The sequence below is a fragment of the Amblyomma mixtum genome, chromosome 7, assembly GCF_055824585.1.
Source record: "Amblyomma mixtum isolate Tamu chromosome 7, ASM5582458v1, whole genome shotgun sequence".
NCBI classification, from domain to species: domain Eukaryota; kingdom Metazoa; phylum Arthropoda; class Arachnida; order Ixodida; family Ixodidae; genus Amblyomma; species Amblyomma mixtum.
The window spans coordinates 89,410,852-89,425,506 of record NC_143018.1 but is presented as its reverse complement, the minus strand read 5'-3'; the positions used below and the strand labels follow the sequence as shown (position 1 = coordinate 89,425,506).

Here is a 14,655-nt window from a genome sequence, read left to right as displayed (position 1 = left end):
GCTACCCTACATCCCCTTTCTATTGCGCACTCTGCAATAATATTTGTGACAGCTTCATTATTCACCTGAACACTATGATCATCGTCCTCCGATTAAGCGGAATATCTGTTCTCCAGCAGGATGCAAATTTGCCAACCGTGCCTCTTACCAATAAATATGTGTTCCTTGCTTATCTGGTTTCCTCCCTTCCCTTTTCAAATGTACGCTCATTCGAGGTTTTACCATCCCTTGATCGCTACATACTACCTCGCCTAACGCCTCCACATCCTGCATGGTTTTATTTTAGTCTCGCCATTCGGGTCCTTCCCAATACACTTCTAGCTCACCCAATAAGAGAAGGAGGTATGAATGATGTGTAAAATATTTCATTCTGCGGACCCCACTAACAACTCAACCCTGTAGAACCTATGCCATAGTTCCCGCTGTATGTTCTCATGCCTGCTATTTGCCTACTTTGCCATTAAACTCGCCTATTACTACAGTATATACTTAGTTACTTTAGTTATTGGCGATTCCAGGTCTTCACAGAACTTTTCGAGTATTTCGACTTCATGATTGCATGTGAGTGCGTACACCTGTACAACATACAACTTGTACCTATTTTAATGCAACAGAATTGCGAGGGATATGAAAGTGAAAACTCTCCGGTTGTGTCGGCGTCTGTGTCAAATCTCGACCTGTCAACCGGCACAGGTGGTGTTTGGGAGGATTTTTTCTCTCCACCTGCCTTCTGCATGCCCTCCCCTCTCTACTTGTATCAGAGAGAAGGGACAAGCTAGGCGAGGAATGGCTCTGAAAAATGAAAGTGGCTAAGAAAATTACGGGTATAAAAGCAGGCCTACGCGCAAAACAGGCAGCGTCCCGAAGAACTAAGCGAGAAAAATGGGGCGCATTGCTCGGGAAAAGAAAACTGGGTCTGACAAGCCCCACCGGGGGCTGTGTTTGAAACAGCCATCTGCCGGGTGAGTGGCGCACTGCTTAGCAGCTTCGCCAATGCGCTTGTAGTGGTATAAGGACTCACGCGATCTCCATACGTGACAGATTTTGCGCCGTTACCTAGTCGGAGTTGTGATAGATTAGGGAGTGAACGACAATGGACTCAGAATTGGAATAGATTGGCGAGTGAAAGAAAAATGGCATCGCATTTATTCCGCATCAGTCCAACTTAACGCCGCTTCTTTCTTTAATCATAATAATTACAGATGTGAGCACCTCTTTAATGCTGACAGAAGCCAACAGCCACAGAAACCAAGGGGCACAGGGGATTTTTTTTTGTAATTTATTTATTTTGTGGTGTTGATCAATTGAGAATATTACTGAATATATTATCGCTTAAAGATAATTGATTAGAAAAGCAGAAGAACAACAACCACATGCCGCCGGTGGGATCCGAACCCACGACCTCCGAATTACGCGTCCGGTGCTCTACCTCTGAGCTACGGCGGCGGCTGTCAATTCTTCTGCTTTCGGGGGTATTTATGTTTTACAAGTAACCTAACCTTGAGAGTGTTCATCAGCGCCACCCACGTTCATAAGCGGCGGACGTAGAACGTCCTGAATTACCGCAGGTGTGACGTAGAACGTCATCGAACGGAGAGGGTGGAAGCTGCGTGAGAACCCTCTTATGCTTCCTAATTGGCGTCAAGGCTGCCAGAATCGAGGCCCTCGCTAAGCAATTAAGCAAACAAGGGAAGAGGAATGAGGGGCTCGTTATAAATATGACAGAAGCCAACAGCCTCAGAAACCAAGGGGCACAGGGGATTTTTTTTTTGTAGGAATTCGTGTTTGTTGCCAGCTCTATCCTGAATGATCAAGAATTCCACACGTCCCTCTAGCCGGTCGGCTAAACCAGCCCTTTAACCCTGTATGTGCTTAATAAATCTTCTTAACCTAACTGAGGCCTACACGCTCGTTCGTACTGTTAGGGTAGTGTCACTCTATAGCCTTCTAGCGTTTAACTTTTACTCGTTCATTTTCCAAAAACGCTAGAGATCACTGCAGCACCCGCACTGGAGAAATGCGTAGGCCTGACGTCACACGTAATGACGTCACACCTTATGGCGTCACACCAAGACGTCGACGTAACGCTTCCACTCTTTTCACGTCAACTGAAACTCGTCGGAGGAATTCAGAATGTCGCTGCAAAACAGATTTTCCGCTTTAACTGAAGAAGACGACCGTAGTGTTGATGCAATGAATGATAATCTTACAGCTATCGTTACAGAGTGCGCCGCAGAAGTAGGTGGTAGGATTGTTCGACAGGATACCAGCAAACTATCTCAGGAGACTAAAGATCTGATTAAGAAACGTCAAAGCATGAGGACGTCTAACTCCACAGACAGGATAGAACTAGCAGAGCTATCGAAGTTAATAAATAAGCGCAAGGTAGCCGACATAAGAAAGTTTAACATGGAGAAAATTGAGCATGCTCTAAGGAATGGAGGTAGCCTAAAATCAGTGAGGAGAAAGCTGGGCATAGGTAAAAACCAGATGTATGCGCTAAAAGACAAACAGGGCAATGTCATCAGCAATATGGATAAGATAGTTGAATTAGCCGAAGAGTTCTACACAAATCTATACAGTAGCGAATCTAGTCATCAAGTTACTGAGGGAGGCAGTCGAGCACAGCAATGGGACATCCTGCCAGTAACGAAGCATGAAGTAAAGAAAGCCTTAGGAGCAATGCAAAGAGGGAAAGCAGCTGGTGAGGATCAGGTAACAGCAGATTTGTTGAAGGACGGAGGAGAGATTGTGCTCGAAAAACTAGCCACCCTGTATACGCAATGCCTTGTGACCTCGAGAGTACCAGAAGCTTGGAAGAACGCTAACATTATCTTAATTCATAAGAAAGGAGACGGCAAGGACTTGAAGAATTACAGACCAATCAGCTTACTGTCCGTTGCCTACAAGGTATTTACTAAGGTAATCGCTAATAGAGTCAGGACAACCTTGGACTTTAGTCAACCAAATGATCAGGCAGGCTTTCGTAAAGTATACTCGACAATAGATCACATTCACACTATCAATCAGGTCATAGAGAAATTCGCAGAATATAACCAACCACTATATATAGCCTTCATTGATTACGAGAAAGCATTTGACTCAGTGGAAACCTCAGCTGTCATGCAGGCACTGCGGAATCAGGGTGTAGAAGAGTGCTATGTGAAAATATTGGAAGATATTTATAACGATTGCACAGCTACTATAGTTCTCCATAAAGTCAGCAGTAAAATTCCAATACGGAAAGGTGTCAGGCAGGGAGACACGATCTCGCCAATGCTCTTCACTGCCTGCTTACAGCAGGTATTCCGGGGACTGGAATGGGAACAGTTGGGGATAAGAGTTAATGGAGAATACCTGAGTAATTTGCGATTTGCTGATGATATTGCCTAGCTAAGCCACTCAGGGCAAGAACTGCAAAGCATGATCAATCAGCTAGACAGGCAGAGTAGAACGGTGGGACTAAGAGTTAACATGCAGAAAACCAAAGTAATGTTCAACAGCCTAGCAAGGGAACAGCAGTTCGCCATTGGTAGCGAGGTGCTGGAAGTAGTAAGAGAATATGTCTACTTAGGGCAGGTAGTGACCGCAGATCCGGATCATGAGAGGGAAATAACTAGAAGAATAAGAATGGGGTGGAGCGCATATGGCAGGTTCTCTCAGATCATGAATGGTAGCTAACCAATATCCCTGAAGAGAAAAGTATACAACAGCTGTATCCTACCGGTACTCACCTATGGGGCAGAAACGTGGAGGCTAACAAAGAGGGTTCAGCTTAAGTTAAGAACAACGCAGCGAGCTATGGAAAGGAAAATGATAGGTGTAACGTTAAGAGATCGAAAGCGGGCGGAGTGGGTGAGGGAACAAACGCGGGTTAATGACATCATAGTTGAAATCAAGAGGAAGAAATGGGCTTGGGCAGGGCATGTAATGCGAAGGCAAGATAACCGCTGGTCCTTAAGGGTAACGGAGTGGATTCCAAGCGAAAGCAAACGTAACAGGGGACGGCAAAAAGTTAGGTGGGCGGATGAGATTAAGAAGTTTGCGGGGATACAGTGGCCGCAACTGGCGAAGGACAGGGTTAATTGGAGAGACATGGGAGAGGCCTTTGCTTTGCAGTGGGTGTAGTCAGGCTGATGATGAAACTCGTCTACGAAAGTCTAGACCCTCAAACCGGAAGTCCATCACTTGTCGATCAGTTTTCGATTACTTATTGATCAGTTATAGGTCACTTATCGATCACCTATCGATACCTTATCGATACCACAATTAATTGTCTTGCTTAATCAAGTTCCATCTATTGCTCTCCTGAGTTTTCAAACTTCGCGCCACGCTTCAGTTTCAAATTTGGCGCCGCGCGTTGCTCCGCCCACACTTCCGGTCACATGGTGTCACACTTCCGGCGTTTTCAAATTTTGCGCCACTTTTGGAACGGCTCCGCCTACTTTTTAAACATTTTTGGCTGTAATTACCCAATTAACCCACCTTAACCATTTTGTCCCTGCACATCCTCTTTCGATGCTCTATCCGACGATACTATCCTTCTTCCAATATACCAACTAGTTCTTCCGTAATAGGACGGAGATTATCTAGTCCACGCCGAAACCGCCTACATAACCATGCAATGCTAACGCAATAATAATAGCCTGTCCATGTGCATAGATTCTTAGCGCCCTCCGCTGTGTCGCGCGTCAGGCCGCCCATTTGGTCAGTTGCTCCGCGGCAACTAGGTACTGAGTGCACGGCTGTTAATTGGTAAATCAAAGACTCAGTCGCGGCCAAGCACTACACTAGGGTGACGGGGTCCTGTTCTCATGAAAGGGCGCGTCGTCGGCACTATTTGCCATGACCAGGCCACATCCTATGCCTGGTTATTCAGTTCCATCGAAACTGATTTTCTTCTTATCCGGCTGAGAATTCTGGCGGCACCAGGAACCTATCCATGGTCCTCTTGCACGCTATTCAATTTCAATTTATTTATTTCCCATGTACACATGGAGAGGGTCGAAGGAAAAAAGCCAGGAATTGTGTCTTGACGTGCCCCTCAGCCCCTTAATGGATATACTCAAACATGTATGACCAAGCATTTGCCGTGACTTTTGGCCCTCACGTCAAAATTTTCAAAAAGTCCAAATTGCGAGTAAGTGCGTAATGAACCAGCGTTCACAATATGCTGTCTCCAGTGAACGGCCGTCACTGGATTACGAAGTGCCGGAAGGAAATTACTGCTGTCGATCTCCTCGCATGAACTGCATGGCTGGCGATTGTGTGCCTCGCCAGCTGGCGTTTCTGGACTTCACAGCGCATGGAAAAAAACATGCGCGCACAGACGGCGTCAGCATGGACGTAGTGGCTTTATGACCTGCGTTCTGCCTGCTGTTATATGATAAACGGCACAGTGTCAGCTTGCTGCTCAACTCGATAAGGCGGAATCAGCTGAAGCGGCTCAATTAACAACCCTGTCCGTCGTTGGTGTTTTCCTTTCACATCACCGGACACCAAAAAGGCTGCCTTGATAAAAAATGACACCAGCTAAAGTATTGTGATCTAGACCCGCCTCTGAACAGGGCTCTCGCCTTGGGCTATCGCGTGGTTACCGACATGTTTTGAAAGGCTTTTGTCTCGATATTTTCAAGCTGTATTCGGCTACAGTCTGCGGTCTTCAGTTAACTTTATTTGTTACCGCCGTTAAGACTGTCTTACTACATTTTACGCATTACGTTCATCTTACCGACTTTGTTTGAAAAGACGAACTATACTTCTCACCCTATTTTTTGATCAAAGATCCGAAGTGGTCGGAATTCATTTTCACTCTTCCTAACTGGAGCAAGCTCTTGTTATTTTATACATCAACAGTTATATGGCATATGAGCGAGTGTTTGTCAGAAATAGGGCTTTTTCTCAGTCCGCAAATTTGCAATGATAAAATATCGCCATTGGGTAAAGAGTAGCAAGAACTTGGTTTCAGCTAGTTGGTCGTTAGAGACTTAGATGAGGAAAAGCGAACTAGCGCAATAAGACGAGAACTAAATAATGGCTGGAAGACAAACTCCAACCGCCATCTTGGCTTATTTTTGAAAAGAACTGCTCTGGCTTCATTGCATTCCTGTGGTGGTTAAGAACGGTCTTGCCAAACATAATAAACTCATTTGGTAGTGCATGCTTCTCCTTTGCTTTGCATTTCCTCCTGGATTTATTGAACCATTTGTCTTTTGTTTAGCAATGTCTCGTAATTAGCAGCATCGGTTGGAGGACGCTACCATATCCTTATTTTCATTCTGGAAAGGAAGATGAAAATAAGCAGCTTGAAAAGTTTCCTGCTCTACTCAAAAGCTTTCAGTTGATGGGTAAACCCTTTTGGATGAATGTGCGAGTTGAGGTTCTTGCAGCTCGGTTGAAGTATGTTAAGAGGTTTATTTCATTTATTTCATATATTTACCGTCAGGACTTCCGCATTTGGAGAGGTGCAGGCACATGATTCAAACAACCAAACAATAACAAGACGATATTCAAAACGAATTGTGAAACATTAAAATATCTTCAAAAGCTGGAAGTACAAAACAAAAAAGGACAAAAGTGAAAAGAAAAATGCAAAAGAAAATCATCTGAATTGCTGCCAAAGATAGGGGAAGCAAAAGATAAAGTCCCGTCGTATCATAACAGCCTTCAGAAATTACTTTTGAAGTGCTCAGAATCGATGATAAATCTGGCTGACTTTGACAGATGATTCCACTCGGGGCAAGTTTAAGGCAGGAATCAATTCGACCATGGCTGCCCTAAAGAGAGGAGCAGGAAGTTTCTCATTCTGGTAGATGCCAGGTGACATTAAGGACGGTGGCCTTTACGCACATGGCTCTGAAAAGGCGGTTGTGTTAGTGTATTTTATGGAAAAGACAGAAACTTGAAATATACACGCGTAGAAAGTAGTAGAAGGTTCAGGATAGCACTAGCACAGGATAAGGGTAGCACTAGCTGTCCGGTGATAGTTACCTAAGTTGAAACGGCCACAGCTTTAAATTCATTTACTTTTGCGATGAAGTTGGCACCCCATAAGAATATGCATGTTTCATTTGCAGACCAATATATGTAGAGCGTGCAAGTAGAGGTGAAAAAAAGGACTGGCGTTACCAATATTTGTTAAACATGTCACTTTTACATTGATGCACTTTCCAATTTTGTCTTTGAATTTGATTTGAGATTTTTTCTCTCCACCTGCCTTCTGCACACCCTCCCCTCTCTACTTGTATGGGAGAGAAGGGACACACTAGGCGAGGAATGACTCTGAAAATTTAAAATGGCTAAGAAAATTACTCGTACAAAAACAGGCCTACGTGCAAAACAGACAGCCTCCCGAAGAAGTAAGTGTGAAAAATTGGGCGTACTGGATTTCTCCTGCCATTGCTCGGGAAGAGAAACGTGGGTCTCACAAGCCCCACCGTTGGCTGTGTTTAAAAGAGCCACCTGCCGGGTTGGTGGCGCACTGCTTAACGGCTTCGCCAATGCGCCTTTAGTGGTACAAGTACTCACCGCGATCTCACTATGTGACAGATTTTCCGCAATTACGTAGTCGTAGTTGTAGTAGATTGGTGAGTGAACGACAATAGACACAGAATTGGAGCAAATTGGCGAGTGAAAGAAGAATGCCATTCAACGCCCCTGCTTTTTTTAATCATAATAATGATATCTGCAAACTCCTCTGTAATGCTGAAGAATTCTTGTATGTTTCCAGCTCTATCCTCAATGAACAGGAATACCGCACGTCACTCTAGCCGGTCAGCTAAACCCGCCCTTTAACACTGTATGTGCTTCCTAAATCTTCTTATCCTCACTGAGGCCTACCCGCTCGTTCGTACGCTTAGGGTAGCGTCACCCTATAACCTTCTAGCGTTTAATTTGTACAAGTGCATTATAAAAAAAATTTAGAGATCACTGCGGCACCCGCATTGGAGAAATGCCTAAGCTTGACGTCACATCTTACGACGTCACGTAACACTTCCACTCTCTTTACGTCAACTGACACTCGTGACAGGAACCCTAGACCCACAAACCGGAAGCCGATCAATTATCGACCCGTTATCGATCACTTATTTATCAGTTATAAATCACTTATCGATCACTTATCGATACCACAATTAATTGTCTTCCTTAATCGAGTTATATCAATTGCCCATCTGAGTTTTCAAACTTAGGGCAGCACTTCGTTTTCAAATTTGGCGCCACCTGTTGCTCCGCCCCCACTTCCGGTCACTTAGTGCCACACTTTCGGCGTTTTCAAATTTGGCGCCACTTTTGCTCCGGCCCGGCATTTTTTTTACGTTTTTGGCTCTAATTAATTACCCAATTAACCAACCTCAACCATTTTGTCACCTGCACATCCTCTTTCGATGCTCTATCCAATGATACCATTCTTTTTCCGATATACCAAATAGTTCCTCCGAATTAAGATGGAGATAATTTAGTCCACGCCGAAACCGCCTACAGAGCTATACAATGCTTAAAGGGATACTGAGGCGGTTTTCGAATCAGCTAATTTTTTAGGGCTTTGAAGTAGTGTCATTGCTGATCACGTCTGTGAACTTATTTTTTCGATTTTGGCCAAAACAGTGCCGCAATCACCAATTAAAAACGCGATGTTTAAATCTCCCGCGCGACCGCAAGAGAGGAGAACAGCGGAGAGGGAAACCTCGTTCATGTCGGCCAACGTGACGTCATGTTGAGGAGCCGGGGATACTTCGGAGCACCCGAGAGAGCTTTCAGCGCGCGTTGTTTCTCGTGCTGCATGCGTTGTTCCTCGTACTGCATGCGTTGTTCCTCGTACTGCGTGCGTTGTGACGTACAAAGCGTGTCAGCCGACCTTGAGAATCATATTCAACACGAGGTACTACTCTGCTTTCGTGTCCACGAACAAATACGCCCGTGACTGTGTCGTCTTCCACTGTTTTCCGCAAGATCATACGCTCGCAGCGCAAGCGCTCACTGCTTTGACGAAGAATTCAAGCCGACCAAATCAAGCGTACTCTGCTCGAAGCACTTTCGTGAGACCGGCTACATGCAGAGCTTGTCCCTAATGTGATCTCTGGAGATTTCGGTCGCGGCTAAACCATGACGCAGTTCCTTTCATTACCTCGCGCATGAGAGGCATGTCACCATTTCGAAGAAGCGCCTCTTTTAAAAGCAGAAACATGCTCACTAGAAACATGCCCCTGCAGAAACCTAATAGAGGCTCAAGCATGTGTTGCTCTTCTCAGCTTAGGTGCAGACAGACCACCTGAGGCGTGCTCAGCAAGGCTCGGTTAGTGATTTTATACTCGGTTCGACGTGTCCAAGCAAGCAAGCAAAGCAAAACACAATAAAGAAAAGCAAGCAAGCATTGAAGCTCTTCATATGCGGCATCTCGTTTAATCTTATCTAAGCGATTAAAATGAAAGCGTTCTACGTTCTGATTTAGGATGCAAATTTACCAGAGAAATGAAAGCCAACCAAGTTTTTGCAAAAAAACACCATGTCTCGCAACCTTAGTCGGTTTCTTCATCAAGTTGTGGCAGCGAACGAGTTGCAGTTAGCTTGGCTTGTAAACACACATATAGTTGGCCACTACTTCACTGAACCTAAACTGCAAGTCTAGGAAGGGCGAACGTTTCCGAGGCAGCGATTAATATTTTCTGGCATCTGCTGAACACGCCACGAGTGAAGCAGCAGCCTTGTGCGCGTATTTAGCTTGGTTTCCAGCGCACAATGATTCCTTCAATATCCTGTGGTCACATGCCTCGCAGTGCTTGGCCACTGCGCTTCGCTAATTTTGACATCAGCTCTGTGCTGCTTCATCGTTTCCTTGAAATACTTTCTTGCCCCAACCTACGCCGGGTAGTGAGAATAGGATTTTTTTTACACAGCGCTTTGGGCCTTTTCTTTAGGATGACGCTCTTTCGGGCGAGCCAGGAGGCGTCCGGCGGTGGTAATTGACTTGAGTATCGTTCGCACCCCTTCCTTTCCGAGAATACCAGCCGAGGTTGTGCTGGCACCTTTTACGCATGGTCTGCATACGTCTTTCACGCTAGCGTATGCTTGTGCTAGGCGTAGAATTTTTTGCTCGTGCTTTTATGAGAAGCATATTACAATGCGTAACCCAAGCCCTTCGTGACGGTTACACGCCGTGCACACCACGTGACACAATGACGTCACGACAGATGAGAGACGGGGCAATACCTCCTAGAAAGACTTTCTAGGAGGTATTGGACGGGGCTCCAACTCATGCCGTCGCTGCAGTTGCACGCCGTGCAGACCACGTGCTATGGTGACGTCACACCACGTGACACAATGACGTCACAACAGATGAGAGACGGGGCTCCAACTTGTGCCGTCGCTGCGGTTGCACGCCGTGCAAACCACGTGTTATGGTGACGTCACACCACGTGACACAATGACGTCACGACAGATGAGAGACGGGGCTCCAACTTGTGCCGTCGCTGCGGTTGCACGCCGTGTGAATCACGTGGTATGGTGACGTCACACTCCCCCGCATTTCGAACGTGCGTTCACACTCGGTGTAGGTGAAACGCTCGCTCCACCGGGCAGGCGGACGCGGCTTCCGTGGCAATCCAGGCGCTCACCCAACGCGCGTCTCGGGGTTAGTCGGCGTTCCGCTGTAGCCATGCCGTTGTCTTCCCCCACGCCGAAGGCTAGTGGTTGTATTAAAATGACCAAGTATTCAACCAAGGAAAGCCATGTATTACCAAGCCTATGAAAATAACTAGAATAAGAACGGGGTGGAGCGCATTTGGCTGGTTCTCTCAGGTCATCAATGGCAGTTTACCAATATCCCTACTGGACTTTACCAAATCAGCTAACCTATTCGCCATCAATATGCTTCGCATCTGACTAGGCTTAACCTTAGCTAAGCCTCAGCCATTTTTTTGCTTTCAGGTGCTATGTGGAATGAAGGAACTGTAGTATCCTTTTCTTTGGAGGTCAGTAAAAAAATAGTCGCCATATTCGCTTTTACAACGTCACGGAAAGCTGCGATCTGCACTCAGCGCAGCGCCGTTTCCGCATCGGCATCTTCTCCAGTCCTCAAAGTGACGTGACGACCTCTCCTGACCAATCACGGGCGGCGGCGCGCCGCGCGGCGTGCCCCGCAGCACAGGCCGCATATTTCTGCTAAAAAGAGGTAATTCGCGCTTGTTTTTGCCTTATTTGGATGCGATATCCGAGCATGCAGCATGAAAAACTATAGGACGCCGCTGTCAGCCGGATTTTCAAAAAAAGTGCTTCTAAGCATTGATAAAAATTACGAGGAACTTTAGCGGCTAAAGTGCTGAAAGGCGAAAGCCTGAGTGCTGCATTCTGCTACGTGATTGTTCACTGCACATTTTGTTGGTGCATTAATTAACTGCCAATTAATGATGCTTAAGCTCCGCCTTTAGAAGTGGAACGCGACAGCGTGTTGTAGCGCTGCCACGGAGTCCAAGGAACGCCACCACCCGTTCGGCGCGATGCGTTGCCCTTTGAACGCAACGCTTTTTGAGGAAAGGAAATGGGGCTGTAATTCTCTGTCATCTCGGTGGACACCTGAGCCGCACCGTACAGGAAGGGAGGAAGTGTGAGTGAAAGAAGAAAGAGGGGCCGTAATGAAGAAAATGGAAATTGTATTTGAGGAAAGGAAATTACGCATTAACTGTCTCACATATCTGAGTAGACACTAGTCGAAAATTGTATTTGAGGAAAGGAAGTTGCGCAGTAACTGTCTCACATATTTCGGTGGACACCCGTCAAAATTCGCGCGCGGTGACATCACGACAATTTGGACCAATCTCAAACGCGGGCAATTACGCCTTGCTCGTCGGTAAATTGGTTTCTGAGGAAAGGAAATGTATCTGTCTCTCATATCTCAGTGGACACCTACTAAACCTCACCGTAACGGGAAGGGAGGAAGATGGGAGTGAACGAAGACACTGTATTCACTAGACGCACCTTTGTTCATTCCAAACCATCGTGCTGGCATGGCGGAGTGGAAGCGTGCTCGACTCGCACTCCGGAGACCGGGGTTCGATTCCCAAGCTCGGCAAATTTCTTACTTGGTTTTATTTATTTATCTGGTCGGACTAGAAAGGTTAATTAGACTAATTAGTTAAGTAAGCAATTAACTAAACTCAAACTTACTTGGAGCATCACTATACGACCCCTTTAATTGGTTGCATGGTTAGTAGCCAAAGTACAATTGGCCCCGATTGAAATTCGCGCGCTGTGACGTGACGACCGTTTCGACCAACTGAAAAGCGTGACATTCTCTGTCGACAGCTCCTGCTTACAACGATGAGGCATTAAAGGCTTCCGCCTTAATACCTGTCCTGTCCGTATACACAGATTCTTAGCGCCCTCCGCTGTGTTGCGCGTCTGAGCGCCGATTCGGTCAGTTTCTCCGCAGCAACTCGGGACTGAGCTCAGGTGGGTTAATTGGCAAATTAAAAAAATTCAGGGGGGCACTTTGTTGACCTAAACAGCGGTGAGGCGAAACCCTTAAGCGCGGTGTTGCGGCTTGTATCACTGATGTGTGGATAAGATGTTAAGCTTCGCCTCTGTGGAACGCAGCAGCGTTTTGCAACGCTGCCAGGGAGTCCACAGAACGCCATCGTCCGTTCGCATCTACGCCTTGGTCGACGATAAATGGGTTTTTGAGGAAAGGAAATGTATCTGTCTCGCATATCTCGGTGTACACCTGAACCTCGCCGTAACGGGAAGGGAGGAAAACGGGATTGAACGAAGACACCGTATTCACTAGACGCGCCTTTGTTCATTCCAAACCATCGAGCTGGCATTGCGGAGTGGTTAGCGTGCTCGTGTCGCACTCCGGAGACCCTGGTTCAATTCTCCAACTCGACCAATTTCCTACTCGGTTTTATTAATTTATGTTGTCTGACTAGAAAGGTAGTTGGGCTATTTGGTTAATTGAATAAACACAGTCCCACTTACATGGATCACTATACCATTCCGTTAATTGGCTGCATGGTTGCAAAGTACAATTGGCCCCGTTTGAAATTCGCGCACTGTGACGTCACGACCGTTTCGACCAATTGAAAAGCGTGACATTTCTGTCGACAACTCCTGCTTACAACGATGAGGCATTATAAAGGTTTCCGCTTTAATACTCAGCGGTGGCCAAGCACTACACTAGGGTGACCGAATCCTGTTCTCATGAAGGGGTGCGCCGTCGGCATTGTTTACCATGATCAGGCCGCATCCCAGGCCTGGTTATTCAGTTACATCGAAACTGGTTTTATTTTGATCCGGTTGAAAATTATGGCGGCACCAGGAACCGAACCACTGTCCTCTTGCACGCTATTCAATTTCAATTTTCAATTTATTTATTTCCCATGTACACATGAAGAGGGTCGAAGGAAAAAACCAGGAATTGTGGCTTGGCATGCCCCTCGGCCCCTTAATGCATATAATCAAACATGTATGACCAAGCATTTGCCGTGACTTTAGGCCCTCAGGACAAAATTTTCAAAAAGTCCAAATTGCGAGTAAGCGCGTAATGAACCAGCGTTCACAATATGCTGTCTCCAGTGAACGGCCGTCACTGGATTACGAAGTGCCGGAAGGAGATTACTGCTGTCGATCTCCTCGCATGAACTGCATGGCTGGCGATTGTGTGCCTCGCCAGCTGGCGTTTTTGAACTTCACAGCGCATGGAAAAAAAACATGCGCGCACAGACGGCGTCAGTATGGACGTAGTGGCTTTATGACCTGCGTTCTGCCTGCTGTTATATGATAAACGGCACAGTGTCAGCTTGCTGATCAACTCGATAAGGCGGAATCAGCTGAAGCGGCTCAATTAACAACCCTGTCCGTCGTTGGTGTTTTCCTTTCACATCACCGGACACCAAAAAGGCTGCCTTGATAAAAAATGACAGCAGCTAAAATATTGTGAACTAGACCCGCCTCTGAACGGGGCTCTCGCCTTGGGCTGTCGCGTGGTTACCGACATGTTTTGAAAGGCTTTTGTCTCAGTGTTTTCAAGCTGTATTCGGCTACAGTCGATGGTCTTCAGTTAACTTTATTTGTTACCGCCGTTAAGACTGTCTTACTATCTTTTACGCATTACGTTCATCTTACCGATTTTCTTTGGAAAGACGAGCTATGCTTCTCACCCTTTTCGTTCACCAAAGATCCCAAGTTATCGGAATTAATTTTAATTCTTTCTAACTGGACCAAATCCTCGTTCTTTCATACTTCGTCAGTTACATGATATATGAGCGAGAATTTGTCTGGAAGAGGGCTTTTATTCTGTCCGCAAATTTGCAACGATAAAATATCGCTATTCAGAAAAGAGTAGCAAGAACTTGGTTTGAGCTAGTCGGTCGTTCGAGACTTAGGTGAGGAAAAGCGAACTATCGTAATAAGACTAGAACTAAATACTGGATGAAAGACAAACTCCAACCACTAACTGAGCTTACTTTTTAAAAGAACTGCTTTTGCCTTCGGCGCATTCCTGTGGTCGTTAAGAACTCTCTTGCGAAAAATGAATTCAGCTGGTAGTGCATGCTTGTCCTGTGCTTTGTATTTCCGCTTTGGTTTATTTAGCCACTTCTCTTTTATTTAGCAATGGCTCGTAATTAGCAGCTTCTGTTGAAAGATGCTACCATATCCTTATTT

At 46.0% G+C, this 14,655-nt stretch overlaps 1 protein-coding gene and 1 non-coding gene across 2 annotated transcripts in view; both read right to left on the bottom strand.

Annotated features, from left to right (window-relative positions):
• The window catches only part of LOC149336784 (sodium-coupled monocarboxylate transporter 1-like), a 52,729-nt gene that overhangs the window by 24,112 nt on the left and 13,962 nt on the right, over nucleotides 1-14,655 (bottom strand). The gene's annotated exons all lie outside the window — the stretch shown is intronic.
• On the bottom strand, nucleotides 1,375-1,446 carry TRNAT-CGU (transfer RNA threonine (anticodon CGU)). Its single transcript has one exon. It is a non-coding gene; the product is annotated as a tRNA-Thr (tRNA).